This window comes from Mus caroli, chromosome 6 (assembly GCF_900094665.2).
Source record: "Mus caroli chromosome 6, CAROLI_EIJ_v1.1, whole genome shotgun sequence".
NCBI lineage: Eukaryota > Metazoa > Chordata > Mammalia > Rodentia > Muridae > Mus > Mus caroli.
Window position 1 is genome coordinate 68,947,953 of NC_034575.1, and position 12,889 is coordinate 68,960,841.

Consider the following 12,889-nt stretch of genomic DNA (forward strand, 5'->3'; position numbering starts at 1 on the left):
CAACACCCAGGGATGGCTCCCCATCAGTGATTTATCTTTGGAAACCTTTAGCCTTCTGCACAGAATGTTTCTGATTGGTAACACAGCCTTTCCCTGTGGAACTTTCTGGAAAAGGAAGCAAAGGTTCATTACTGGCTACCAACACCTACTCATTTAACAAGGCTCCCCAAACGGGGGTGGGGGTTTGGGGCTCTGGAATAAAGGCTAATACATATGAACCACACTTTGGGGTACATTGAAGACTTTTGAACACATTGTCTCAGTTTGATGGCATCCTTCATGAGCCTCATTGGAGTATTATCTTCCTCTTATACCCGAGGGACTCAGTTCCCAGGGAGGCTTGGTCTGTGACTTGGAGACAGTTATTGTGGTAACAGATGGCACGGCTGATGTCTTACAGAAATAGCCCTTGGGACTATCTGCCCTAGAGCCTAGGAAGCAAGAACTCACAAAGGTGCCCAGCTCCTGCACCAAAGCAGCCCTAGCTTTCAGCACCTCCGGGACCTTGGATGTGGGGGATGATAATACCATTAGTGACTAGATTACCAAGCCCTTGCGCAGCAAGCTTCCCTCTGATGTAGCTAGTCCAAGCTCAGGGACCAGGGGAGACAACTCCATCAGTGAGGTGCTTGCCTCAAAAGCACAAAGACTTTCCTTCGAGCTGCAGAAACCAGAAGAAAATACCAGACATGGTGATGCACACTTGTGACCCCAGAACTGCTAAGTTGTAGGTGTAGATTTGGAGGCTCCCTGGGGCTCCTTGGCAAGCTAGTCTAGTCTAACTGGTACACACACACACACATACACACACACACATACACACGCACATACAAACAAACACACACACACTCAGGGCAGGGGAATTGAGAAGGAAGGAAGGAAGGAAGGAAGGAAGGAAGGAAGGAAGGAAGGAAGGAAGGAAGGAAAAGGGTGGTACAAAGGGGTTTGGTGAGCACCTGTCTTTGAGTCATTTCTGCTCCAGTCAGTAACTCCTCACCCGTACTCCTATAAGTAACCCCAGTAAAACTCAGTGGTTCACTAAAGTTGGACTTTGGTGGTGAGAAAGCTAGGCCGACTCCACGACAGGCTTCAAATTGGCAGTTTAGGAGACTATGCCTAAGTCTAGGCAAGCCCATGAAAATCAGTTATTAGAAGGAGGAGGAGGAGGAGGAGAAGCAGAAGCAGAAGCAGCAGCAGCAGCAGCAGCAGCAGAAGCAGAAGCAGAAGCAGAAGCAGAAGCAGAAGCAGAAGCAGAAGCAGAAGCAGAAGCAGCAGCAGCAGCAAAACTCAGGCTTCAAGTAGTTAGTCAGAAACTGCCTTGCCATCAGAGGCTGCCTGCCACCTGGCCTGAGGCAAAGACAATGGGTCAGCAGGAGTTTCCAGACTTCCCCAGCAACAGTTTCCAGACCTCAGTTTCCAGCCCCCACGCCCTTTAATGGAATGTCCCTAGAGATGGTGCAAGATAAAGGTCACCTACCTTGGAATCCCCTAATGTGCTTTAAACCAGGCCTGCCAGCTCAGTTGGTTGTCCCTCTCTCTCTCTCTCTCTCTATCTTGGGAATGGGATTCCCCCCCCCCCCCGCATGTTGGACTTCTTGCAGAGTAAACACTCTCTGTGTTTGCATACTATTTGAGTCTGGAGTATCATTCTTCGGTGAATCATGGACCCTTACAGTGAGATCTGTACTTTGGTCTGTCACAAACTCCCTGTTGTAGGGTGAAGAGATGTGTGTGCCATCTCCTCAGGATTAGTTTTGTTACACAACACCATCTCTGTCAGCTGTGGGTGAAACAGAAAAATAGGAACAGCACATAGTAATTTTGTCCCAATTCACAGCTCCTCTGGAAAGGCCTGGGAGAGTGAGCCAGTAAGTGACCGCCCTCCATGCTTCCTGCTTGGCTCCTGCTTGAGTTCCCAGCCTGACTTCCCTCAGTGATGGTCTGTTACTTGGAAGTGTAAGCCAGATAAGCCAGTTTCTCCCCTGAGTTGCCTTTGATTGTGGTGTTTAACACAGCAACAGGAAGCAAGCTAAGGCAACTGTTTGCACTGTTTGAAGCCGTGTGCCGACCTCTACTTCCCAGATGGAGCAGGGCATGGATGGACCAGAAGAGGCCAGTGGAGATTCCCTCCCTCAGGCTGACAATTTTATTTGAATAGCCAATTATATGTTTGTTTTCTTGTATAATAAAAAGAATGTTTGTAGCACAGTAAAATGTGAGATCACAGTTGTTATTGATTAAGACAAGACTAAAGCAGACTCTTTAAAAAAATTGTGAGTGTATCTGTTCACACATGTGCACGGGCTCACCTCAGTGTGGGCATGAGTGTGTATGTATCTGAGAGTAAGTGAGAAAGATTGTGTTTATGTATGCTGTGCTTGCCTCTCTCTGTGTGTGTGTGTGTGTGTGTGTGTGTGTGTAAATCAGAGGACAACTTGTAGGGGGAGTCCATCTTCTCCTTTGACCATGTGGGTCTCTAAGATCAAACTTAGGTCTTCATGCTTTGTGCCACTCTTACCTGCTGAGCTATTTTGCTGGCCATAAAGCAGATAATTAAATGACAATATTTGGGCAATCTGAAGAAAAATAATAAACAAGGAAGGAACTGTGCGGTTTGAGGATATGTCGAAAATTACAAAGACAGCTTCTGTGAGTCTAAAGTTTGGGAAATTCTAGGCTGCAGTTGTACCAAGTGTCTCCATATAGCTGTGCTGAATATATGACATATGTCAGGAACCATGTCTTCAGTACATTCAGACCAGCTGACTCCAGGGAAATTATGATACAGGTCATATAGTGAGATGATCATAGGATTCCCAGTCACCCCTACATGGGTCCTTTTTAGATTATTCCCACTCTTGAAGGCTAAAAGCGGCATGGGCTTTTAGTTCTAGTTTCCTTTCTGTTGGTATGAAAATTCCCTGACCAAAACAAAACCAAAAAAGGCAACTTTGGGGAGACAGGAATTCATTTAACTCATACTGCCAGGTGATAGCCCACAATGGTGCCGAAGTCGAGATGGCAGGATCATGAACAACTAGTTACATCCACAGTCAAGAGCAGAGGCAGAGTGCAAGCATGCATGCTGAGTGCTCTGTGGACTCCTTTCCATTTAGTCCAGGAGCTACCGTGAAATAATGCTGCCCACATTTGAGATGGGCCTTTCGCACATTCAAGATGGGCCTTTTCCACCTCTGTTAACCCAATTAAGAAAAGTCCTCACAGGTCAAACCCATCTAGACAATACCTCATCCCATGTGAATCAGATTGTGTTTTGCTGGCAAAACTACCCATTGCAACCACCAAAGACAGGAGCAAGAATATTCACAGTTGCATTTGTGATCCCTTCAAAACAACTCAAATGCCTACTATGGTGGTTTGAATGTGCTTGGCCCATGGGAAGTGCTACTATTAGGAGGTGTGGCCTTATTGGAGTAGGTGTGGCCTTATTAGAGGAAGGGCAGCACCATGGAGGTGGACTTTGAGGTACTGTGCTCAAGCTCTGCCCAGTGTGGATGTGAACCTCTTTCTGATCTTCAGATTCTCTAGCACCATGTCTGCCTGCAGGCTGCCGTGCTTCTTGCCATGATAATAATGGACTAAACCTCTAAACCTGTAAGCCAGCCCCAATTAAATGCTGTCCCTAATAAGAATTGCTTTGGTCATGGTGTCTCTTCATAGCAATGGAAACCCTACCTAAGACACCTACCAATAGATTTTTTTAAAAAGATCATGATACATTCACACTATACAGCAATGATAAATAAGTGGTGTGTAGTTCAGTGGTAGAATGCTTGCCTAGAATGTTCAAATCCCTGAGTTCAATCACCAGCAATGAAGAAAGAAGGAAAGAAAGAATATAAATATGATAAACATTTTGTATGATACATAAATATAAATATTATCTTAGTTAGGGTTTTATTGCTGTGAAGAGACACCATGACCAAGACACCTCTTATAAGGACAATATTTATTGGGGCTGGCTTACAGATTCAGATTATCATCAAGGCAGGAGCATAGCAACATCCAGGCAGGCATGATATAGAAAGAGCTGAGAGTTCTACATCTTTTTTTTTTAATCTTTTTTTTTAAGATTTATTTATTTATTATATGTAAGTACACTGTAGCTGTCTTCAGACACACCAGAAGAGGGAGTCAGATCTTGTTACGGATGGTTGTGAGCCACCATGTGGTTGCTGGGATTTGAACTAAGGACCTTTGGAAGAGCAGTCGGGTGCTCTTATCTGCTGAGCCATCTCACCAGCCCCGAGTTCTACATCTTGTTTCAAAGGCAGCTAGAAGAAGACAGGCTTCCAGACAGCTAGGATGAGGGTCTTAAAGCCCATGCCCATAGTGATAGACTTCTTCCAACAAGGCTACACCTCCAAATAGTGCCATTCCCTATGCAATCATATGCAAACCATCACAAAAATAGTAAGCATATATATATATATATATATATATATATATATATATATATATATATTTGCTTCTTCCACAAACCCAATTATCTCTTCCAAGAGAACACAGACATAAAATTGTTTGCTATAGGACTTCCTTTATACAGAGTAAGGAGACAGTAGGATAAACTACCCTATGGGGTGACAGAAGAGAGAATATCAACATAAGAGGAGGGTGAGAGTGGTGACCAGAAGGAGCCACAGGCTATCTTCAGATAACCTGTGTCCTTTGGTCTTGACTTGACTTGAGTGGCCACATGATGTGTTCACTGAGAATTCCTCACAATTTTTGAGCAGTATTCTACTTGAATATTTTTCTTTTTATATGTATTGCGTGGCTGGTGTGTATGCATGTGTGTAGACATACATGTGCATGCATGGATGTGTGTGTACAAGGATGCAGAAGCCCACCGTTGATGTTGGGTGTCTTCACTGGTCACTTTTCACTTTACTGAGGCAGTGTCTCTAGCCAGTTTGCTCCAGGGACTCATTCCTGCCTCTGCCTCCTGAACACTGAGATCTCAGAAGACTGTCATGCCCACCCAGCTTTTGTGGGGGCTCTGGGGATACGAATTCAGGCTCTCACACTGGTGAAACAAGTGCTTTATCCACTGAGCCATTTCCTCAACCTTTATTTCAATATTTTTTCAACATTATATTTCAATTTTAATGTTTTTCATAAGATGAAACTTTTATATATGTAATTTCTGTATATCAGGAGTATGAGAGTAATCCTTTATAAATGAAGCCTATTTTTCATTAGTCATTATTTATTTTATGCATATGAGTGTTTTTGCTGCATGTGTTCCTGTACATTATATTTGTGCAGTGCCACAGAGACCAGAAAAGGATGTCATATCCCCACAGACTGAAGTAACAGACCATTGTGAGCATTATGTGGGTTCTGGACTTGAACCTAGGTCCTCTTGAGGGCAGCCAGCCAGTGCTCTTAACTGCTGAGCTGTCTCTCTACCCCCTGAGACTAATTTTTACTAGAATTGACAAAACCAAAGCTGTGTCTAATGTGGCTCCCAGGGAGCGGGGGCAAGGGGTTGATTATGCTTCAAATCCAGCCAAGAAGTTTGTTGCAATCTCTTTCAGCGTTGCATCTGATTGTCCAGAGATGTTCCCATCACCCCTGACGCTGTCCACTAGGAATTGGTGTTAGCTGAAAATGTGAGATAGAAAAGCATTCTCCAACCATATGATCTTACAGGACTCTGTTATCAAGACACCCCCTTTACAGTCATAGAGACAACAGCTTCCTGTGCAGCAGTAACCACTGGAAAACACTATCTTTGCTCTAATACCTCAGGCAGAAGCATACCACAGCTTAAGAGTTACTGTGTGCCGCAGTAGCAGCAAGATCAGATGCAAACTGTGCAAAAGCAGTAACCTCACACTACTGAGCTTACTCAAGCTTTCTGATAACCTACAACCTGATCCGTGGTCCTTGGTTGGATAACAGGTTCCACATGGAACACAAACAAACTAATGTGGATGGCAGAGAGGGTCCCTTTAAAGACTATCTCCAGAAAATCTGTCCATCAGTGGGAACACCTGGCAGAATTATTCTTTTCCTGATAAGAGCCCAAGAGACTTAATGGCTGACAAGGACTTAATAGTATCCGTGACCCTGTGCTGTCTGCTAGAGTCATGTTCTTTGGGGACGAACCTAATGGGTGATCAATCCTGGTGACTATTTATATCCTAGTGTGGTAAATTTAGCGTATCTCTAATAGGACTAGTTAGCGTACTACCTATCTTTGGGGTATTTTGGAGGTGGGGCTCCCTTAGCTAAATTCTATTTTGTATGATTTCATGTGTCCTACTGAAATCTATTAACAAGTCTCTTACAACACCAGTTCTATTACTTTGTGATTCTTTACTTCAGGACCAGGAAAATTTGAATCTAGCTTTCAAAAATGTGATAGGCATTTTATCTAGTGTTGTGTAACAAATGACCACAAGTTGACATTAAAACAACCACAATCTGGGGCTGAAGAGATGACACAGTGTTTGACAGCACTGGCTGTTCTCCTAGAGGCTCCCAGTTCAGTTCTTCACACCTACATGGTAGGTGCTCACATCCATCTGTAACTTCAGTTCCTGGAGAGCCAGTGCCTTCTCCTGGCCTCTGCAGACACTGCTTATATATGGTATGCATATAAATGCAGGTAAACACATTCATACACATAAAATAAAAATAAATATAAATATAAAATATATTTTAAAAAATCCACACCTTCTATCTCACAGCATAAATCTAGGTATGGTGTAACTAGACTTTCTGCTCAGGATCCCATGTAATTAAAACCAAGTGGTGGCCAGGGCTTCAGTTCCTGACTTAGCATCACAGGTTTATAGCATTTATAGATACATTTATAGATACATGTATAGATACATTTATAGATACATTTATAAATACATTTATAGCAGTGACAGGGTCTATGTCTCCTAGCTTTCCTTCAGGCTGATAAAGGTGCCAGATGCACAGACACTATGAAACAAGTCCATTCACAGAGACCAACCCCAAGTCTCCATGTCTCCTTCAACAGCTTTGGTTTGGTCAGGTTGATTGGTTTGTGTGTTAAAGCCCGAGGATGCTCTTCTGCTCCCAGCTGGGATGTCTGATCTCTATAGATACGAACGTCATGTTTCTTTATCATTCTGCAGGACAGAGTACATTGCTGGCTTTTAGTAGATAGCACTGATAGAAATCAGCTTGTTTTCTTTTTTCATATCTATCTATGTCTAATTTCCAAATATTTTGATATAGTATTTCTCTGTCCACCTTCCAGAAGAGCAGGATTTCCCTTGACTGAAGAAGAACAGGATAGAGCAGTATCAGAAAGGCCAAGTCCCATGCTCAGTTCCCCTGAGTTCCACATCCAGAATGTCCATGCTCAGGTACTGACTTCTAACTGCTGCAGCTGTACACAGGCTGAAGGATCTGTGGCCACGCCTACAGCTGAACCCTCCTTGGCCAAGGCGGCTTCTAAATAACAACTTGAAAAGAACAACCCTGATGTATTTAAGAAATAATGCTGGGGGCTGGAGACATGGCTCAGAGGTTAAGCGCACTGACTGCTCTTCCAGAGGTCTAAAGTTCAATTCCCAGCAACCACATGGTGGCTCACAACCATCTGTAATGGGATCTGATGCCCACTTCTGGTGTGTCTGAAGACAGCTACAGTGCACTCATATACGTATAAATAAATACATCTTTTTTAAGAAGGAGAGAGAGAGAGAGAGAGAGAGAGAGAGAGAGAGAGAGAGAGAGAGAGAGAGAGAGAGAGAGAGAGAGAGAGAGAGAGAGAGAGAGAGAATTCTGTCACTCTCACTGGCTGAAGCACTTGGAAAGAGTGGGTCCCACACCTTGCTAGGGCAACACAGTAAAGTTGACCCTGAAGGAGATGGGAGAATTGGCCCTGAGGATGTGCTCAAGGGAGAGCTGGCCTCGGCTTGCCATCCCAACTCCTGGCGAAGATGCAGTGTCTGGGTGTGAGAATGTGTACTCACTGTGGCTTTGTTAATTTGCTTGTTTGTTTGCTTGCTGGAAAACATCTTTTCCCTAAGTTAGCCCATTTGGTTTTTCAGGACTATGACTCAGGCAATCTGCGAAGCCTGACCTTATGGTTTCTGTGTGTAGGTAGGCATGTTTTATGTGGATGGGTGTGGGCATGTGCTGTAGCATTCTTCGAGAGCCATCCACCTTGGTATTTTGATGCATTCTCTCATTGTGAACGGGGACTCAACAGTTAGGCTCAGCTGGCTGAAAAATGAGCCTCAGGGATCCTGTCTCTGCTTCCCCAGCTCTGGAATTCAAAGCATCCATCATCAGACCTGGCCTTTGCAGGTGGTGTGAGGGGTGGGGGTGGAGAACCAACTCAGCTCCTCGCGCTTGCATGGCAATTGAGCCAGCTTCATAGCACATGAGTTCAAATCTTGAGTTTGCTACGTCTTAAACAGGTAAACACCAGCAGTTTCTTTCATTGCTCTAAATTCCCCTAAAATATGGGGACAAGAAGGCTGTACCTCAAGCCGGGCATGGTGGCCCGAACGCCTTTAATCCCAACACTCAGGAGGCAGAGGCAGGCGGATTTCTGAGTTCGAGGCCAGCCTGGTCTACAAAGTGAATTCCAGGACAGCCAGGGCTACACAGAGAAACCCTGTCTCTAAAAACCAAAAAAAAAAAAAAAAAAAAAAAAAAAAAAAAAAAAAAAAAAAAAAAAGAAGAAGAAGAAGAAGGCTGTACCTCAAAAGAGAGTCATGAAAATAGACTGAAGTAAGTTATGAAAAGATATGTCACGGGCACTCTACAAAGGAGTGTGACGGAACACAGGTGAGGGAAGACCAGGCTTCAAGACCTGCCAGAATGTGCCCGAATCTAACCCCTTGGGTCCCACACTTGCCAGAGGATTGGGTCCCTGTGGGGGCGTGGCCTCCATCAGCTCTGCCCACACGCAGCTTTTCTGTGGTGTCCTGTTGCAAATTCTTTTCCCTTGCCTTGTTAATCTGGCACCCTTCTCTGGTGACTGCTCACAGAAAACATTCCTAGAAAAACCTCAAAGCACCAACTTCTTTTGTGCTCCGGGGCAGCAGACAGTGGGTTGTGTTGGCTGCTACAGAACTCCAGCCTCTGGGAGTCTGGGGAAGGGGACAGGGACAGTCAGTCAGGAACAATTGACACCATAGAGCCGCTGCTTCAGGAAGCTTAGCCTGGGATCCTTGGGTGTGGTAGGTAGAGTCAGAGGATAATGGAAAGCTTGCACCCCTACAGCACACGCGCCTTCAGTCGGACAGAGGCACTTCTCTCCCCCATTCCCCTCTGCATTCCTACAGAATGGTCCTACAGGCCGCAGTCCTCACAGCTTTTGAAGGTACCAGCCTCAGGGAAAGTCCTTCTATCCTGATTGTGGGAAGAGAGACATTTGGCAAAAAGAAACAGGCCATCTGGAGAAGCCTGAGAGAGACCTCAGTGAATTGTCCCAATGACTCTCCAAGCTTTTATTTATTGTAAAACAAACAAACACACACAAAAAAACAGCATAACAACATTAAATAGAATTTCTAAAAGGAATAAAACACTGAGCCCTGACACCCACTAGTGTTTAATTGTTTTGGCTATTAGCTGCATAAAACCTGTGTCTGTGTTTCTTTCCTTTCTTTTCTTCTTTGAGACACAGTGACTATGTAGACCAAGCTGGCCTCGAACTCATAGAGGTTTGCCTGCCTCTGCTTCTCCAGAGCTGGGATTAAAGATGTGTGCCACCACACCTTGCATATCCTCTTTGTTTATTTATCTACTTTTAGGCAGCCTTCTGTGCCACTGTTTTGACACCATTTCTGTTCCAGATCCCTTTCCCCCCACTCTGCCAGCCACCTCCCCAGTTCATTCTGGAGCCGGCATGTATCATATGAACGACTGCAGAAGGAAGGACTTCTTAGGAGAATGAGCTGAGGTCCTGGGTGCTTGTTAAAATCACACACACACAAACAAATATACACAGAATACCACTCAGAGGCTTGAGGGGAGCGAGTGCAATCCACAGAGGAACCCATAGCCTCATAGAACTGGAATGGAGGGAGGGTTCAGGACTGCTTTTATCTACTATCTCAAAAATGCCTGTAACTACCTGAGAAATGTCTCCTTTCTAATCTCAGGCTGGCTTGAACTCAATATGTGGCCAAAAAAATGACCTTTAACCAGTCCTGCTGAAGGCTTGGACTATACCCAGCTAAGCGATGCTGGAGATTGAATTCATGGCTTCAAATATCCTAGGCAAGTGTTCTAGCAACTGGGTTACATTCCCAGCTCGGTTTTCTTTTCTAATTTAACATTTTATATGCTCCTTTTCTTTTTCTAATATTAATATACAGTTGTCTCCTCCATTGCTGTTTTATGTGAGTGTGTTTATTCTTTTTTCAACTACAAACATCCCAGCCAATTTGATTCAGGCATAATTAATGACTCCTTATCCCTGGAGCACTCTTGTTCATGGCTGGGATCTTTGAGGTTGGGTCCTGGCAAAGCTGAGAGTGAAAGGGAGTTGGTTTTCTGGGCCGATCTGCAGGAGAGGGAAAATCTCCTTTCTTCTCTGTGAGCAATGCAACCTGAGAGTTCCCTTGTCCTATCCTGATCCTAAGCTGCCCTCTGAAGCTGTGCCCTCGGTTGGGGACTTTTTAAAAAGTGGTACTATACATTTGATTTGCTCCTCTGAGTAAAAGCAATGTGGTTTATGTAAAATGTTTACAAAACAAAACCCAGAAAAGCCAGAGAAGATAAAAATGTTCTATGCCGGTAATGGTGGTGCAGACCCTATAATCCTAGCACCCAGGGCGCTCGAGGCAGGAGTAGTGCCAAGAGTTTGAGGGATCCTCTGTCCCTCTTTCCCTCTGCCTGGGCCTCACAGGGAATTCCAGGTCACTAGAGGTTACAGACAGAGGCAGCACTGCCGGCAGCCTTCTGTGCCACTGTTTTGACACCATTTCTGTTCCAGATCCCTTTCCCCCCACACTCTGCCAGCCACCTCCCCAGTTCATTCTGGAGCCGGCATGTATCATATGAACGACTGCAGAAGGAAGGACTTCTTAGGAGAATGAGCTGAGGTCCTGGGTGCTTGTTAAAATCACACACACACAAACAAATATACACAGAATACCACTCAGAGGCTTGAGGGGAGCGAGTGCAATCCACAGAGGAACCCATAGCCTCATAGAACTGGAATGGAGGGAGGGTTCAGGACTGCTTTTATCTACTATCTCAAAAATGCCTGTAACTACCTGAGAAATGTCTCCTTTCTAATCTCTGCACTCTGTGTTTGCACAGCCTTGGTTTCTTCCTCGGCTCTACCCTGCTTACCATCTAAATGCTATTTTTTGCACTTCCTCTGAGGCTGCTAGCAGGAAATGGAGGCATTTCTGGAGATTTCCTTTAGGTCATGCTGGTTCCTGTGCCCAGTGATAGGACTCCTTTTTATTTCTAGAAATTACTGAGGCTGCCAAAAACACCACAAAACAAATAACAACAACAACAACAACAAAACCCCTCTAAATATAGACTTTACCTCATGTTTGTTGCCCAGTTAGAAATTAAAACAGGTCTGATAGTGGTGGCACACACTTTTAATCTCAGCCCTAGGGGAGGCAGAGGCAGGCAGATCTCTGTAAGTTCGAGGCCAGCTTGGTTTGCTGAGCATGACAGCCATGGCTACAGAGAGAAACCCTGTCTCAAAAAAGAAGCAAGCAAGCAAACAAACAAACAAACAAAAAATACAATAAAATAAAACAAAAACAAAGAAAAAATTAAAACTGAATATATTTTTAAAATATTTATTGCATCAGGTGTGATGAACAACAACTTTAAGCTTAGCCCTCAGGAGGTAGAGGTAAGCAGAGCTCTTTGAGTTTAAGGCCACCCTGGTTTATGTGGATGGTCTAGGCCAGCCAGGGTGAGAGCCTGTTTCAAAACAAGTCTAAAACAACAGCACTTTCCCTCTAAATAATATGCATTACTTCATTAAAAATGATAAGCGTAGGCCAGGGAGTACTGTTCAGTGCAGAGCATGTGTCTAATCAGCATAGGGCCCTATAATTTAAATACCTATTTTATAAATAGATAAAAATAGATTAATTGGGACTGGGGACGTGGCTCAGTGGGAAAGAGCACTTGCGGAGTAACTATGAAGACCTTAGTTCAAATCCCCAAACCCCACATAAAAGCTGTGCATGGTCACCTGTACTGGAACCCCAGTGCTGGGGTGGGGGAAGGGCTGATTCCAGGAGCTTACTGGCCAGTCAGCCTAGTTCACTGAGAGATACTGTCTCAAGGGAATAAGATGGAGTGGCACAGAGACACCCTGTGTCCCATCCTGACCTCCACATGCATGCAAAGACTTGCATATACTAGATGAATGTATACACAGAGTCCCCCCCCCACACACACTCTTTTTAAAAAAATGTTTTTTGAAAATACATGATTGATTCTGTTTACAAATCAATTACCAAAACATTTTTCAATCATATTCCATCACTTTGAAGCAAGTGTTTTAAATGTAGTCTCCATTCTGTTATATAAAATAAGAAGAAGAGCCAGGCAGTGGTGGTGCACGACTTTAATCCCAGCACTTAGGAGCCAGAGGGAGTTGGATTTCTGAGTTCAAGGCCAGCCTGAACTGGTCTACAGAGAGAGTTCCAGGACAGCCAGGACTATACAGAGAAACCCTGTCTCAAATAACAAAACAAAACAAAACAAACAAAAGAAAAGAAAAAGATTGTCATTTCTATAGAAATGAATGAATGAAAGGTAACAAAAATAAAAATAGGCAGGCGTGGTGGTGCACGCCTTTAATCCCAGCACTTGGGAGGCAGAGGCAGGCGGATTTCTGAGTTCGAGGCCAGCCTGGTCTACAAAGTGAGTTCCAGGA